Source organism: Peromyscus leucopus, chromosome 4, assembly GCF_004664715.2.
Source record: "Peromyscus leucopus breed LL Stock chromosome 4, UCI_PerLeu_2.1, whole genome shotgun sequence".
Lineage (NCBI taxonomy): Eukaryota > Metazoa > Chordata > Mammalia > Rodentia > Cricetidae > Peromyscus > Peromyscus leucopus.
This window is the reverse complement of record NC_051066.1, coordinates 109,181,368-109,195,300: the sequence shown is the minus strand read 5'-3', so window position 1 is coordinate 109,195,300 and position 13,933 is coordinate 109,181,368. Positions and strand designations below refer to the sequence as shown.

Below are 13,933 nucleotides of genomic sequence, written 5' to 3'. Positions count from 1 at the left end.
CTGATAACACTCCTTAAAGTCCACCCAACATCCCCAACAGCACCCCTCCTCTGGGCTCCATATTCTGGCCTACAACTTCAGAAGAAGACTTAGGCTTTACCAGAGGCCAAGCCAGATCTAGGGATCCAAGGCCTCAAAAACCCCAGTGGAGATATCCTATTGGACATGAAGACTCCCTAGTCATCAGAATCCTTGGCCACTTGGGCCAAAAGACCAAAGAGGAAACAGAAACCAATAAACAAAATACACATGCAACAAAGACAAATGCAGAAATCAACACCTAGACCTATAACCACCCCAAATCTAGATGCTTAAATGCCAGTGTAAGAACACAATCAATAGCAGAAAGAGCAACATGGCACCAACAGAGCCCAGATATTCAATGACAGCAAAACCTGAATATTCCAATGCAGCTTGAAGCACTAGAAAACAACCTTAAAATAATTTTATGAAGATGATAGAGGCCCTTAAAAAGGAAATGAAAAAAAAATCTCTTAAAGAAATTGAGGAAAAGACAAACAAAAAATTGGAGGAAATCAATAAATCCCTTAAAGAATGCTAAGAAAGCCGAGAAAACAAACAAACAAACAGGAGAAGGAAATGGTTCAAGACCTAAAATGGAAATGGAAGCAATAAAGAAAACACAAACTGGGGAAATGCTGGAAATTGAAATCTGGGTACACTAAAAGGAACTACAGATGCAAGCATCACCAACAGAATACAAGAGATGGAAGAGAGAATCTCAGGCATTGAAGATACAATAGAGGAAACAGATTCACTGGTCAAAGAAAATGTTAAATCTAAAAATTCCTAACACAAAACATCCAGGAAATCTGGGACACTATGAGAAATCCGAAACTAAGAATAAGAGAAACAGAAGGATAAGACTCCCTGCTCAGAGGCCCAGAAAATATATTCAATGAAATCATAGAAGAAAGTTTTCCCAAGCTAAAAAAGGACATACCTATAAAGGTACAAGAGGGGGCTGGAGAGAGGGCTCAGCAGTTAAGAGCACTGGATAATCTTCTAGAGGATCAGGGTTTGATTCCCAGCACCCACATGATGGCTCACAACTGTCTGTAACTACAGTTCTAAGGGACTCAACATGTGAATAAAGATACAGAACACCAAATAAACTGCACCAGAAAAAAAGTCCCTGCATCACATAATAATTAAAACACTAAACATACAGAATAAAGAAAGAATATTAAAAGCTGCAAAGGAAAAAGACCAAGTAACATATAAAGGCAGACCTATCAGAATTACACTAGACTTCTCAATGGAGACTCTAAAAGCTAGAAGGGCCCAGACAGATGTTTTACAGACTCTAAGAGATCATGATGACAGCCCAAACTACTATACACAGCAAAAATTTCAATCACCATAGATAGAGAAAACAAAACATTTCATGACAATGTCAAATTTAAACAATATCTATCCAACCCAAGGAAGTTAGCTACATCCATAAAAATACAAGCAATAGATAATTTCACACCAGCAAAACTCAAAGAAGAGAAAAACACACACACACACACACACACACACACACACACACACACACACACTACCAACAACAACAAAAATAACAGGAATTAAGCCAGGCATGGTGGCACATGTCTTTAATCCCAGTACTTGGGAGGTCGAGGGAGGTGGATCTCTGTGAGTTTGAGGCTAGCCTGGTCTACATAGTGAGTTCCAGGACAGCTAGAGCTATTAAAAAGACAATTCACCAATAAAAAGACACAGGCTAGCAGAATGGAAATGAAAACAGGACCCATCCTTTTGCTACATACAAGAAACACACCTCAACATCAAAGACAGACATTACCTCAGATAAGTGGAAAAAGATTTTCCAATCAAACACACCTCAACATCAAAGACAGACATTACCTCAGAGTAAAGTGTTGGAAAAAGATTTTCCAATCAAAAGATCTAAGAAGCAAGCTGGGATAGCTATCCTAATATCTAACAAAAATAGACTTCAAACCAAAATTAATCAAAAGAAATGGTGAAGGACATTCCATACTCATCAAAGGAAAAATCCACCAAGATGATATCTCAATTCTGAACATCTATATCCCAAATGAAAGGGCAGTCACATTTGTAAAAGAAACATTACTAAAGCTTAAATCACACATTGAACCCCATACATTAATGGTGGGAGACTTCATACCACTCTTACCAAGGGACAGGTCAGCCAGACAGAAACTAAACAAAAATAACGGAACTAACAGACTCAGATGAACCTAACAGATATCTACAGAACATGTTACCCAAACACAAAAGAATATACCTTCTTCTTAGCACCTTATGGAACTTTCTCCAACATTGACCATATACTCAGTCACAAAGCAACTCTCAACTGCTGTGGGATGGTCTGTATGTCAAATTGCTCTGATTGGTCAATAAATAAAACACTGATTGGCCAGTGGCCAGGCAGGAAGTATAGGTGGGACTAACAGAGAGGAGAATTGAGAGAACAGGAAGGCGGGAGGAGACACTGCCAGCCGCCACCATGACAAGATGCCGGTAAGCCATGAGCCACGTGGCAAGGTATAGATTTATAGAAATGGATTAATTTAAGATATAAGAACAGTTAGCAAGAAGCCTGCCACGGTCATACAGTTTGTAAGCAATATAAGTCTCTGTGTTTACTTGGTTGAGTCTGAGCGCTGTGGGACTGGCCAGTGAGAGAGATTTGTCCTGACTGTGGGCCAGGCAGGAAAACTCTAGCTACACTCAACAGATACAAATAAAAAAAATATGAAATAACCCCTTGCATCTTATCAGATCACCATGGGTTAAAGCTGGAGTTCAACAACAACAGAAACTACAGAAAAACTACAAAATCATGGAAACTAAACAACTCTCAACTAAATTACCACTGGGTCAAGGAAAAAAAATAAAGAAATTAAAGACTTTCTAGAATTCAATGAAAATGAATGCACAACATACCCAAATTTATGGGACACTATGAAAGCAGTGCTAAGAGGAAAGTTCATAGCACCAAGTGCCTACGTAAAAAGTTTGGAGAAATCTCTCACTAGTGACTTAACAGCACACCTGAAAGCTCTAGGAAAAAAAAAAAAAAACTCACCCAGGAGGAATAGAAGCCAGGAAATAATCAAACTGAAGGCTGAAATCAATAGAATAGAAACAAAGAGAACAGTACAAAGAATCAACGAAACAAAGAGTTGGTTCTTTGGGAAAATCAACAAGATAGACAAACCCTTATCCAAACTAACTAAAAGGCAGAGAGAGAATATCCAAATTAACAAAATCAGAAACAAAAAGAGGGCATAACAACGACACTGAGGAAATCCAGACAGTCATGAGGTCATACTGCATTGGACCAACCTGTGTGTGACAGTTGTGTAGCTTGGTCTACTTGGGGAACTCCTAACAGTGGGAGCAGGGGATATCCCTAATGCTTTGGTGGCTTTTGGGAACCTGTTCCAAAATACTGGGTTGCCTTGCCCCACCTTAGTGCAAGGAGAGGTACTTAGTCCTACTGCAACTTGATATGCTGTGTTTTGTTGACATCCATGGGAGGCCTGCTCCTTTCTGAACAGAAACAGAGGTGGAGTGGATTGGAGGGTGGTGCAGAGGGGAGGTTGGGGGAAGGAACAGGAGGAGAGGAGGAAGGGGAAACTGGGGTAGGGTTGTAAAATAAATAAATATAAATAAATAAAATTTAAATTATAAAACAAAAATATTTTAAAAAATGAAATTTACAGAAAAATGGATATAACTGGAAAATATTACACTAAGTGAGGTAACCTGGCCCAGAAAAGCCAAGATCACATGGTCTTCTTCATATGCAGATCCTGGCTGTGAATATTTAGATTTATATGTCTAATTTGGAGTGTATGAGAGATCAGGAAGTTGGAAAGGGCTCATGAGATGGGGGTGGGGGGTCTTAAGGGAGTTAGGGATGGCACAACACACATGACACAAAAAGACAAGAGAATACGGCGGGGGGGGGGCGGGCTAAAGGTTTACATGAAGATGGAATAAGGGGGAGAAGCAATGGAGAGAATACTGAGGGCAGAAAGGTTTAAATCACCTTTGGGGATGGGGGAAAGAGAGGGTGAGGGTTAACCAAATGAAGAGTATATAAACGTTCAAAACTGTGTACACTAATATAAAATATTGTTAAGGAGTTTGAATTGAGGGTCCTGTATGGGAGGACAATACTGCTCCTAGACACCATGTCTAATTAAGAAAAAAATCACAATGCTGGATGCAAGATACCTTCTTATGTGTTATTGATCAGAGAGACTCCAGAGGGTCCCAAAATAATGGAAGTTATTGCCATTCCTATTGGTTACCTACCAGAACTAGATAGAGAGACTATATTGCTAAAGACATCACACACTTTGGTTTTATGACATAGAGAAATCAAGCTAGAAACTCCACCCCACTGCTGGCTAACTTTTATAGTGCTGGAAGGTACTATGCAGGCCACTCAATGAGAAAAGACATCAACAGTCCTACCCATGGTGGACTCCGCATGCCAGGCAAGCTATGCCCACTGGTACAAAAGAACTTGAAAGTTACAGGGGTACAGATGATTGCATTTGAGGTCTACTCTCTACAGGAGGGAGTTCATTCCTGATGCTGCAAATATGACCAAAAGCCCATGGTTTAGGGAGTCACAGGCCTAGGAGGAACCTAACTGAACAACACTGTTAAACAGCTTTCTAAATATTTATATTTAAACCCATCAATTAGTGCCACTCTTAACCTTGGCCAATGATGCTTCTTTTTCCAGTGGGCAGCAATCAGTTGCAGAGATTCCTAACAGGTCAAAGTGAAAAGAATCAATGATTACAGGGAGGTGGTGGTTCATGCCTTTAATTCCAGCACTTGGGAGGCAGAGGCAGGCAGATCTCTGAGTTTGAAGTCAGCCTGGTCTATAGAATGAGTTCTAGGACTGCAACGGTTACACAGAGAAACTCTTTAAAAAAAAAAAAAAAAAAGAAGAATATGTGACTGTTGAGCACTCAGCCTTAAAGAACATCCCTACCAACCCCTCACTCAAGACTCAGGGAACATGATAGAAGAGAGGGTCAGAAGAATGGAGGAGCTAGAGGGTAGGGAGGAAGATTGTGAGATGCTATCTTCTGGCATTGACGAGGCCATCGCACTCATGAATTCACAACAGCTGTGGTTACCAGCACAAGACCTGGACAAGATCAAAAGCTGGTCAGCACTCTGTCTCGGATGGTAAAGGGGCACATGAAGTCTGAGGAGCTCCTGGAAGTTAATAATAACTGGGAGCTAGGGGAATCATTTCCTTCCAGAGGTATAGACACAGGTAACTTGCCCATGATACAATAAGTAACATCATACCCACTAAAAAAATTAACTAAATACACACACACACACACACACACACACACACAATGATATGATGGTTTGAGCAAGTGTGTAATAGGAGTCATCACTTTCCAGTCTGAAATATTTGCACACACACACACACAATGATATGATGGTTTGAGCAAGTGTGTAATAGGAGTCATCACTTTCCAGTCTGAAATATTTGTCCCCCACCTCCCCTGACGTGACACTGTGCCTGCCATTAATTAGCCTCACTTCTAAATACCACACTCTGATCAGGTACAAATAACAGAATCCATTACAGCTATTTGAGCAGGAAAACAATTAATCATAAAATAGAGCATCTTTGGATACAGCAAGCGAGGGGTAGCACTAGACATCTGAAATAACGCTTTAGGACTGACAGCAGGAAGACAGCAATGCATCTGACGTTGACTTTGCTGTGCCTGCTGCTGGCTCCAGCCAGCTCTGACGCCACTTCTGTAACAGAATTTCAGACTCACATACTAGGGGGAAACACCATTATTATACAACTGCCACCGAAGTTAGTCACCCTGCTACTACCAGGAAGGATGAAAACCCCAAGCACATCCTGCTTTCTCACCCTACCCTCATCCAGATCAAATTCTTACCTGTTTATGTGTATCTGAATGAAAAAGCCTAAGTCAACGGGGAGCATGGCTACAAGGGAAATAGGATGATTTGAGCTCTTACCTCTAGACTGCGATAGAATCATGGGAATTTCCATAAATATTAGATGGGGGGAGGGGCAGTCCTAAAAACAGTTATGACAATCAACAAGATATCCTAAAGGAAGAAAAGCAAAAGGTATAATAACAGTGTATCTGGAATCTCGTCATTTGCTTAAGAAGTTTCTGCAGAAACAGGTAACTATTATTCCAGGGAAGGAAAATTCATAATCAGGGGTAGGAAGAAGACTTAATTATCACTGTAGGTTTTGACTAAGACAGATACAGTATGAAAAGGAGTAAGAGACAGCTCCAGAGAGAGGGAAGGGGACGAGGGGGAAGAGAGGGGAAGACAGAAGCCACGTTTCTGTGGGTGGCTGCAGCGTGGCCTCTGTGGAAAGCCTTGTCAGTCCCTTTATCACTGGCCTTGCTCCAGGGCCTGTAGATGCATGAGACATGCCCTTCCTACTGGGGCAAGGAGAACCTTTCAGAACTTGCCTGAGCATAAAAACTGTTGGCTACTCACCCAGTGGAAAGGACCCCAGTATTAAAACACATCCTGAGTCTTCACACAGAGTGGAACAAGCACTCCATGCAACTGGTCACACCCCCTTTGTGTGCATCCCAAGGTCCATGAAAACAAAACTTTAGGTGTCTGCTCCATTTCTTGCTTATTTGCCAGACTCTTAGCATATTTAAGCTGAAATCTTGATGTGGAAATGTGTATTGGGTAAGATCCTATTCATCTTGACAAGCAAAACCATCCATCAGGAATAACTGGGAATGGAGTGTTACCTTTTTCCTCCTCAGGTAGCTTTCTCAATTCACCAAAGTCAGTGGGCAACTTCAGGGCACATCCAATGGACCAGAAGGCTCAAGCAGGGTTATGAAAACCTTGGGCTAGTCAGATGGCACTCGCCATGTAAACCTGATGACCTGGGTTTGATCCTCAGAACCCACCGGAAAAGCGGATGTGGTGGCTCACATCTGTAGTCGTAGGACTCCTGTGGCAAGGTGGGAGACCGAGACAGGAGAATCGGGTAGAAGCTTGCATGGGGGACACAATAGCAGAAACAGTGAGAAACCATGCCTCAAGAACGAGTGGAAGGAGAGCAGACTCCTGGAAAGTTGTCCTCTGACCTCTTCCACACATGTGCATTGTAACACACACACACACACACACACACACACACACACACACACACACACACACACACAGCTTTCTTAACAGCCTGTTAGGATCTCATCTGAAGCTGAAAGTTCTGTCTCAGCAGTCACCTCCTATAGGTGCCCTGAATAGGTAAATAATGCTCCTCCTAGAAGCCAGTAGGTTATCAAATGAAAATCCCAGTACCAAGTGCAGGATACTCCTGTATACAACATGAGTAATAAAGGCTCAGAAGCCCCCAAAGTGATACAATCCATTATTGTTCTTGGTTGCCCACCGGAACCACATGGTAAAACCCTATTGCTGAAAACAACACACACTGTAGTTGCAAAGCAGAAATCAAGCTGGAAATGACGTGGAGACGTCTTCCTTGCTGGCTAGTTTTCACAGTACTGGAAGGCGCTATGCAGGCTCCTAGGAGAGGGAGGCTATCGACAGTTTTTTCCAGCTGTAGACTCTGCATGCTACATCACCAAGAAGCCAGGCAAGATGTGCCCACTGGTACAACAATAGCGGCATGATGGTTATGGAGGTAACCATCCACTTGCTGATTGGATTTGAAGCCTACTCCACAAGATGGAATTCATGTCTGATACAGTCAATCTGATCAAAAACCTGTGGCTAAGGAGTCCATGAGGGAACATACCACTGTTTTGCTAAATAAACATGTTGTCAAGCTGCCCTCTAAATATTTCTGTTTGTACCCATAGATCAGTCTCAGTGAGAGATGCTTCTTTTTGCAGTGGTTAATGCAGAAACTCATGCCGAGTCAAAATGATGAGAATAAGTGGCTGCTGAGTGATTAGCCCTAAAGGGGACATTTATATGCTTCTGCCCAGAAACATGGCAAAAAAGGGATAGAAAGGATGTAAGAGCTGGAGGGTGGGGAGGAGAGCTGTAGACGGCTGTCTTCTGAACATGGCCCGGCCACTGCGCTCATGAACGCCCATCAGCTGTGATTTCCCGGGTGCCTGCCACCAACCCTAGTTAAACTCAGCACATCACCAAAAGAGAGACAGACAGACAGACAGACAGACAGACAAGAAAAATTTGTGAAAACAGTGGGGGAACTTCCTAGGAAGAAGAAGGGGTTTGGTAGAAGCGAGAGAGGGGTGAGAGAGTAATAGGGGAGGAACTGTGACCAAAACACATTTTACACATGCGTGAACTTGTCAAAGAACAATAAGTAAAGGCATCATCTTCTTTCTGAAGCCTCTTCTCATGCCCCACCACCTTGAACACCTGCCGGAATTAAACATCTCTTTTCTATCTGTCCACATTACACTTAAAATTTGAAGATAAGCCACTGAGTGTTTTCAGTTTACACTGCCAGATGTAGTTCAGCATCTAGCTAATACACTGACTAAAGAAACAAATGGGCAAATTAAATTCACTGCTGATTACTATGTATGAATTAATTAATGAAAGGCTCAGTGTTGACTCTGCTTGTGTTATAAAGGAGGGAAGGGGGCGTGTATATGTGTATATGTGGGTGTGGGTGTGTGTATATGTGGGTATGGTTATGTTTATATATATGTGGGTGTGTGTGGGTGTGTACATGGGTGTGTGGAAGGGTGTGAAATGTTAAGTCCAGAACGCACATTCCAATCTATTTTGTACTCATGATCTTGGCCTGTTTCAGAAAACTCAAAATAACCAAGTGATAGGTAAAATTTTAAATCATAAGTCTAGGATACATTCTATGGGTGAAAATCACAAATATATCACAAGACACACACAAAACAATACATACTATTTTATTTCATTTAAATGAAGTGCAAATACTAGCAAAAGCCCATCTGAGAAGGAGATCTATTTTTTTTTTTTTAATTATTGTCTTATTGAAGGTCTGTAAACGTTTGCTGTCTGACCAAGGTCTGGACACATTTACCTGGGAAAAGGAGAGTCAGGTGACAGCCCCATCCCTATAGTTGACTGTGCTAAATTAGGAACATCCCTGTCTTAGTTAGGGTTACTATTGCTATGATGAAACACCATGACCAAAAGCAAGTTGGGAAGGAAAGGGTTTATTTTACTTATACTTCTGTCTCTCAGTTCATCATCAAAAGGAGTCAGGACAAGAACACAACATCAACACACACGCACACACACACACACACACACACACACCACCAGCCCCACCCCACCACCTCAGTCCCACCCTCAGACAGAAACCTGCAAGACTGTGGCTCAGCTTGTCTTCTTACAGAACCCAGGACCACTGACCCATGGGTGGCCCCATATATAATGGGCTGGGCCTCCCCATCAATCACTATTTAAGAAAATGCTCCACAGGCTTGCCTACAGCCAGATCTTATGGAAACATTTTCTTGAGGTTCCCTTCTCGGATAACTCTAGCCTGTGTCAAGTTGATATAAAAACTAGCCAGCAATGCCCTGATTTCTTTTTTTGTTTGTTTTGGTTTTTGGTTTTCAAGACAGGGTTTCTCTGTGTAGTTTTGGTGCCTGTCCTGGAACTCACTCTGTAGACCAGGCTGGCCTCAAACTCACAGAGATCTGCCTGGCTCTGCCTCCCGAGTGCTGGGATTAAAGGCATGCGAAACCACGGCTCGGCATCCCCTAATTTCTTAATTATTTTAATTGTAAAATACCTTTCATTACTGCTGGGGAAGGAACTCATCGGCAAGTGCTCTACCACTGAACTGCATCCTCTGCTCTTAGAATACTGCATTTGTTGATAAAATTGCAAGTGATGTTTATTTATTTAGGTGTTAGGGATAGAATTCAGAGTGTTGTGTGTGTCACGAAAGCTCTGTACCACTGAGCTATACCCCCAGCTTTCAATCCTAATTTAATATACTTAGAAACCAAAACAATTCCTAAATATTGTGCTGTTCAAACAAAAACAAAGATGTGACTCTAAATTTCAGAATATTTTCGATTTGAGAAGTCACCTCATTGGTGCAAATACCTGAGGTTTGAGGCATGATGCATTCAAGTTTCCCAAGGAGTGGCTGCCTTCTACTCATTTCCAGTCGGAGAACTATGGCTTTATTAACCACTGTGTCCTCGGAGCCCAGCCCCGGGCCTGACACAGTCAACATTCAATCAAGTGTACACTATGAGCGGGGGAGTTCGATAGGCTGTGTTAATTACCCAAGGTCTCCTACACTTCCTGGGAAGGCTGCTGTCTGGTACACACAACAGGAAAGTAACAGATGACTGAGTAGGGTGAACCACCCCAGGGGTGATCCAGCCTTTGGCTCGGAGCTTGGTCTGATCGGAGGGGGCTTCCTCCTGTTGAGCCTCACCTTTTTGGAAGACTGACATCACCCTCTTACTCAGAGGTGAATCGCCTATGTGCATGCCACCTGTCTGGTAGGCTTGGTCCCGCACTCTGCAAAGGCAGACAGTTGCAGACGTGAAGGGAATCTCCCGAGCCCCAGGCATGAATGACGAATGTACCTAGCGGGCAGGGGAAACGACTGGGCTTTGCGATCTGGGCCAGCGGCTGAGGGCTTCAGGGTACCCACAACCCTGGAGGCGCCCAGGAGAAGCCATATAAAAGTGGAGGCGGGAGGGGTGGAGTGTGTCCTAGGCTGCTTGGCTCCTGCCAAGAGCAGCCCTGCGGCTCCCTTCAACCCTTATTGCATCTGCAGCCTTCGCCTGCTCCGCGCGCGAGCAAGACCTAGCAGGCCGGGCTGGACGTGCCCCCGCCTGCCCGCCGCGCTAGCCTGCGCCCGCCGCGACGCCGCGGCCCTGGGACCGACCGTGCTGGGCGCTGGGCAGCGGACTCCAGGCGCACTCACTGGCTGTCGCGAGGTCCCCGCAGCGTCACCCGGCCCACCGCAGCCTTGTGCTGTCCCGCGAGACCCCTGCTCGCCCAAGGCGGGCCCTGGGACGCTGCTCTCCACGTGCGGGCTGCAGACTGGACGCCGCCGCGGGCTCCATAACAGGTGAGATCTGGGACCGCCGAGCGGCGATCACCCGACTGTGACCCGACCCCGCACCGCGGAGACTTGGGACCCTTGTCCCCTTCTTTTCTGCAGCTCTGTGCAGTTAAATGGCTGTTGAACTGAAATAATTTTGTCTGGATGTGATCACTTTCTGGGGCCCAGTAATCTGGCCGCGCAAATGAACTCTTCCGTTCAGCTCGGGAGGTTGTCGTTAATGGGCAAGGGGCAGGTGTCTGGGCACCAGCATACGCCTAGGACCCCGCGACACCCTCCAAAACTAAGAGTCTTTTCTTCCTGGCATTCTCTTTGAACCGGGGTGGGGGGTGGGGTGGAGGGGTGACCTTAAGGTGCCTTTTAAGTCCTGTTTTGGTCTCCTCGGTGCGCTTCCACTGGCTGAAGTTTACTCCACAAGTAACAGCTTGTTGAGGATGAGAACTTCAGGCTAAAATGAAGGCACGGAGAGATAGGAAAGGAATGTGGGAAAACCAGATTGTCTTAATTTTAGGAGGAATTTCCATTGTAAAGGATCTGCCCATTGTCTATACAAATGTTTTAATTACTCCAGTCAGAAAAACTAAGGACCGCGTGTCTGAAGGTCCAGGAAATGATCAACAAGAAATCATCTTTTAAAAAATAGTTATTTATGTATGTATCAAACTCTGCCTCGGAAAATAGAATTTGGAGACCATAAGGCTCTTCAAACCCTTCCATGTCAAGTTGACCGTGAAGAGGGTGTTTTTATTCACTGCTGATCTTTTTGTAGAGATGATAAATGTTGTTAAAAGCCAGAATTTCATTCATGTGGTTTCCTCCTATTATCGAAAAATTACCCAGGACATTTCTCAGAGTGATGGATAGATAAGTTAGAGTAAAGGGGGGATGGATTCACGTTTGGGCTCCCCCATCGAACTGAACGGATTTACAGCAAGTGGCCTGCCTTCCCTCAGCCCACATTTCCTCCTTTGTAGATGAGTTATTGGTGAGAGTGGAGGACCTGATGCTGGGCTGGTAGCTGATACAAAGTGCATGCATCGCCAGAAATGCCCCTGCAGGCTGATAAGGGGAGCAAGCATCCAGGCCACTTCAATAACTGAATGCAAGAAGTCACCCTGAGGGCCTCTGTTATTGAGAGGCACACCACTGCATCCTTACACTGCACCCTGGGGGTACTTTTGGTTATAAAACACTCCTGAACTTTTGAATTTAACTAAAACACCTTCAATCTGCACTGCATGTTCAGATTGCAGTAGTTGGCCTATGGATTTGTGATAGTTAATGTATCTAGTGTATTTCTGAGGTTCACTTAGTGCTTACAAATACCCCATGTGAGACGAACATGGTGTGACGTTGGTGGTTTAATTATCCACCAATTATTACGAAAACAGTGCCCCAGACATCATTACCAACCCATCTCCATACTCTGGTAGGCTGAAGGGGATACTGAGTCCTACATCTATTTTTTCACTTGGCTCTTGTGACTCAGAGTATGAGCCATGCCAGGGAAGCTGGCTGGGCCTCAGAGTCTCTGGCTCTGCCTCACACCCCTGTAAGATCCCCAGAGATTGGGTCATGGTCAGGAGTGCTGCCTTAGGAAATGAGTGCAGTGTGTCCCTCAAGATAGGCCTTGAGAAGCATGGGCTTCTCGTAAGCTGTCTTAAACAGTGGTGTGCAAAGGGTTCCTTACAGTCATTTAAATGACCTTCAGTTAAAATCTTTTTAAAAGCCCAGATTAGCAATGTCATTTGAGCCAACATCTCAAGTTTTGTTGAAGTCTTGCCTGCTTAGGATTCTGATTTCCCAAAATCACCAGGTCATCTCAGTCTAGATTCTACTTGTTTTCTTTCCTAAGCGCCTCCAGTTAGGAGGAAATCATGGATTTGAACCTCCTACCCTATCTTAAAGACTAAATTTTTGTCCATCACTCATGATTTTTAATCTTTCACCAAAAAAATGTGTAAAACAAAACAACAACAAAGAGTGATATGGAGCCCAGAGTGGCGGCACACACTTGTCACATCAGCACTGGGGAAGCTGAAGCAAGATTGCAAGGTGCCAGACCCCCCAAAAAATATTTTTTTAATCAACGTAATTTATGATTCGATTATTGTGTGCTTTAAGAAAAGTAACTTGCTTTGAGAGTTATAGCACGGTGCTGAGATCATTTGACTAAAGTCACAAGGCCCTAGGTTAGACACCCAACACTATAGAAAGAAAATAGCTTAAGTAAATCTAATATATGGCAATAATTTATAGTCACGTGCCTATGCCATTGTGTGCATTAAAGTAAGATAATAACTAATATGCAGTTATTTTGCTGAGTTTTTATAGTTTCTCATACCAGAAGACACGAATATTACTGGGAGAAATATAATAACACAGGTGTATTAGAGATATGAAAGAGGATTTCAGTGGGAAATGGTTTTAATGGAAAGCTTCTTTGAATTGACTTTATTGAAGTATAATTTGCATGCAAAGATGTGTTAAACTGTTACATTAAAGTCTGTACGCTTTATCACACACAAATTATACCTCAGTAAAGATGGAGAGTACTTTAAGATTGCTGGAGGACTGCCATAGTTTATTGTGTTTTGTTGAAATAGTTCAGAGAAAGTCAAGAAAAAGTAGGAAAAAGGGAAAATGAAGATTGATACATTATATGGACAAAGAAAATATATACCGCAGTGGAGAAAAGAAAATATAGAACTTTAAATAACTGGGATTATTTTTGTAAGTTTTGTATATACAGTTAGGATCCTAATTTAGTATCTAGGTACCAGGAACCTTGCAGAATTCTTTGAACAAGAATCTAAAATAAAA

General features: G+C 43.2%; 1 protein-coding gene across 1 annotated transcript in view; it reads left to right on the top strand.

Moving 5' to 3' along the window:
* Positions 1 to 10,917: 10,917 nt before the first annotated feature.
* Positions 10,918 to 13,933, top strand: part of Fermt1 (fermitin family member 1) — a 46,775-nt gene continuing 43,759 nt past the window's right edge. Inside the window, exon 1 of the mRNA XM_028878641.2 lies at positions 10,918 to 11,116. The gene's annotated coding sequence lies outside the window, so the exon portion shown is untranslated. The remainder of the gene's footprint in view (positions 11,117 to 13,933) is intronic.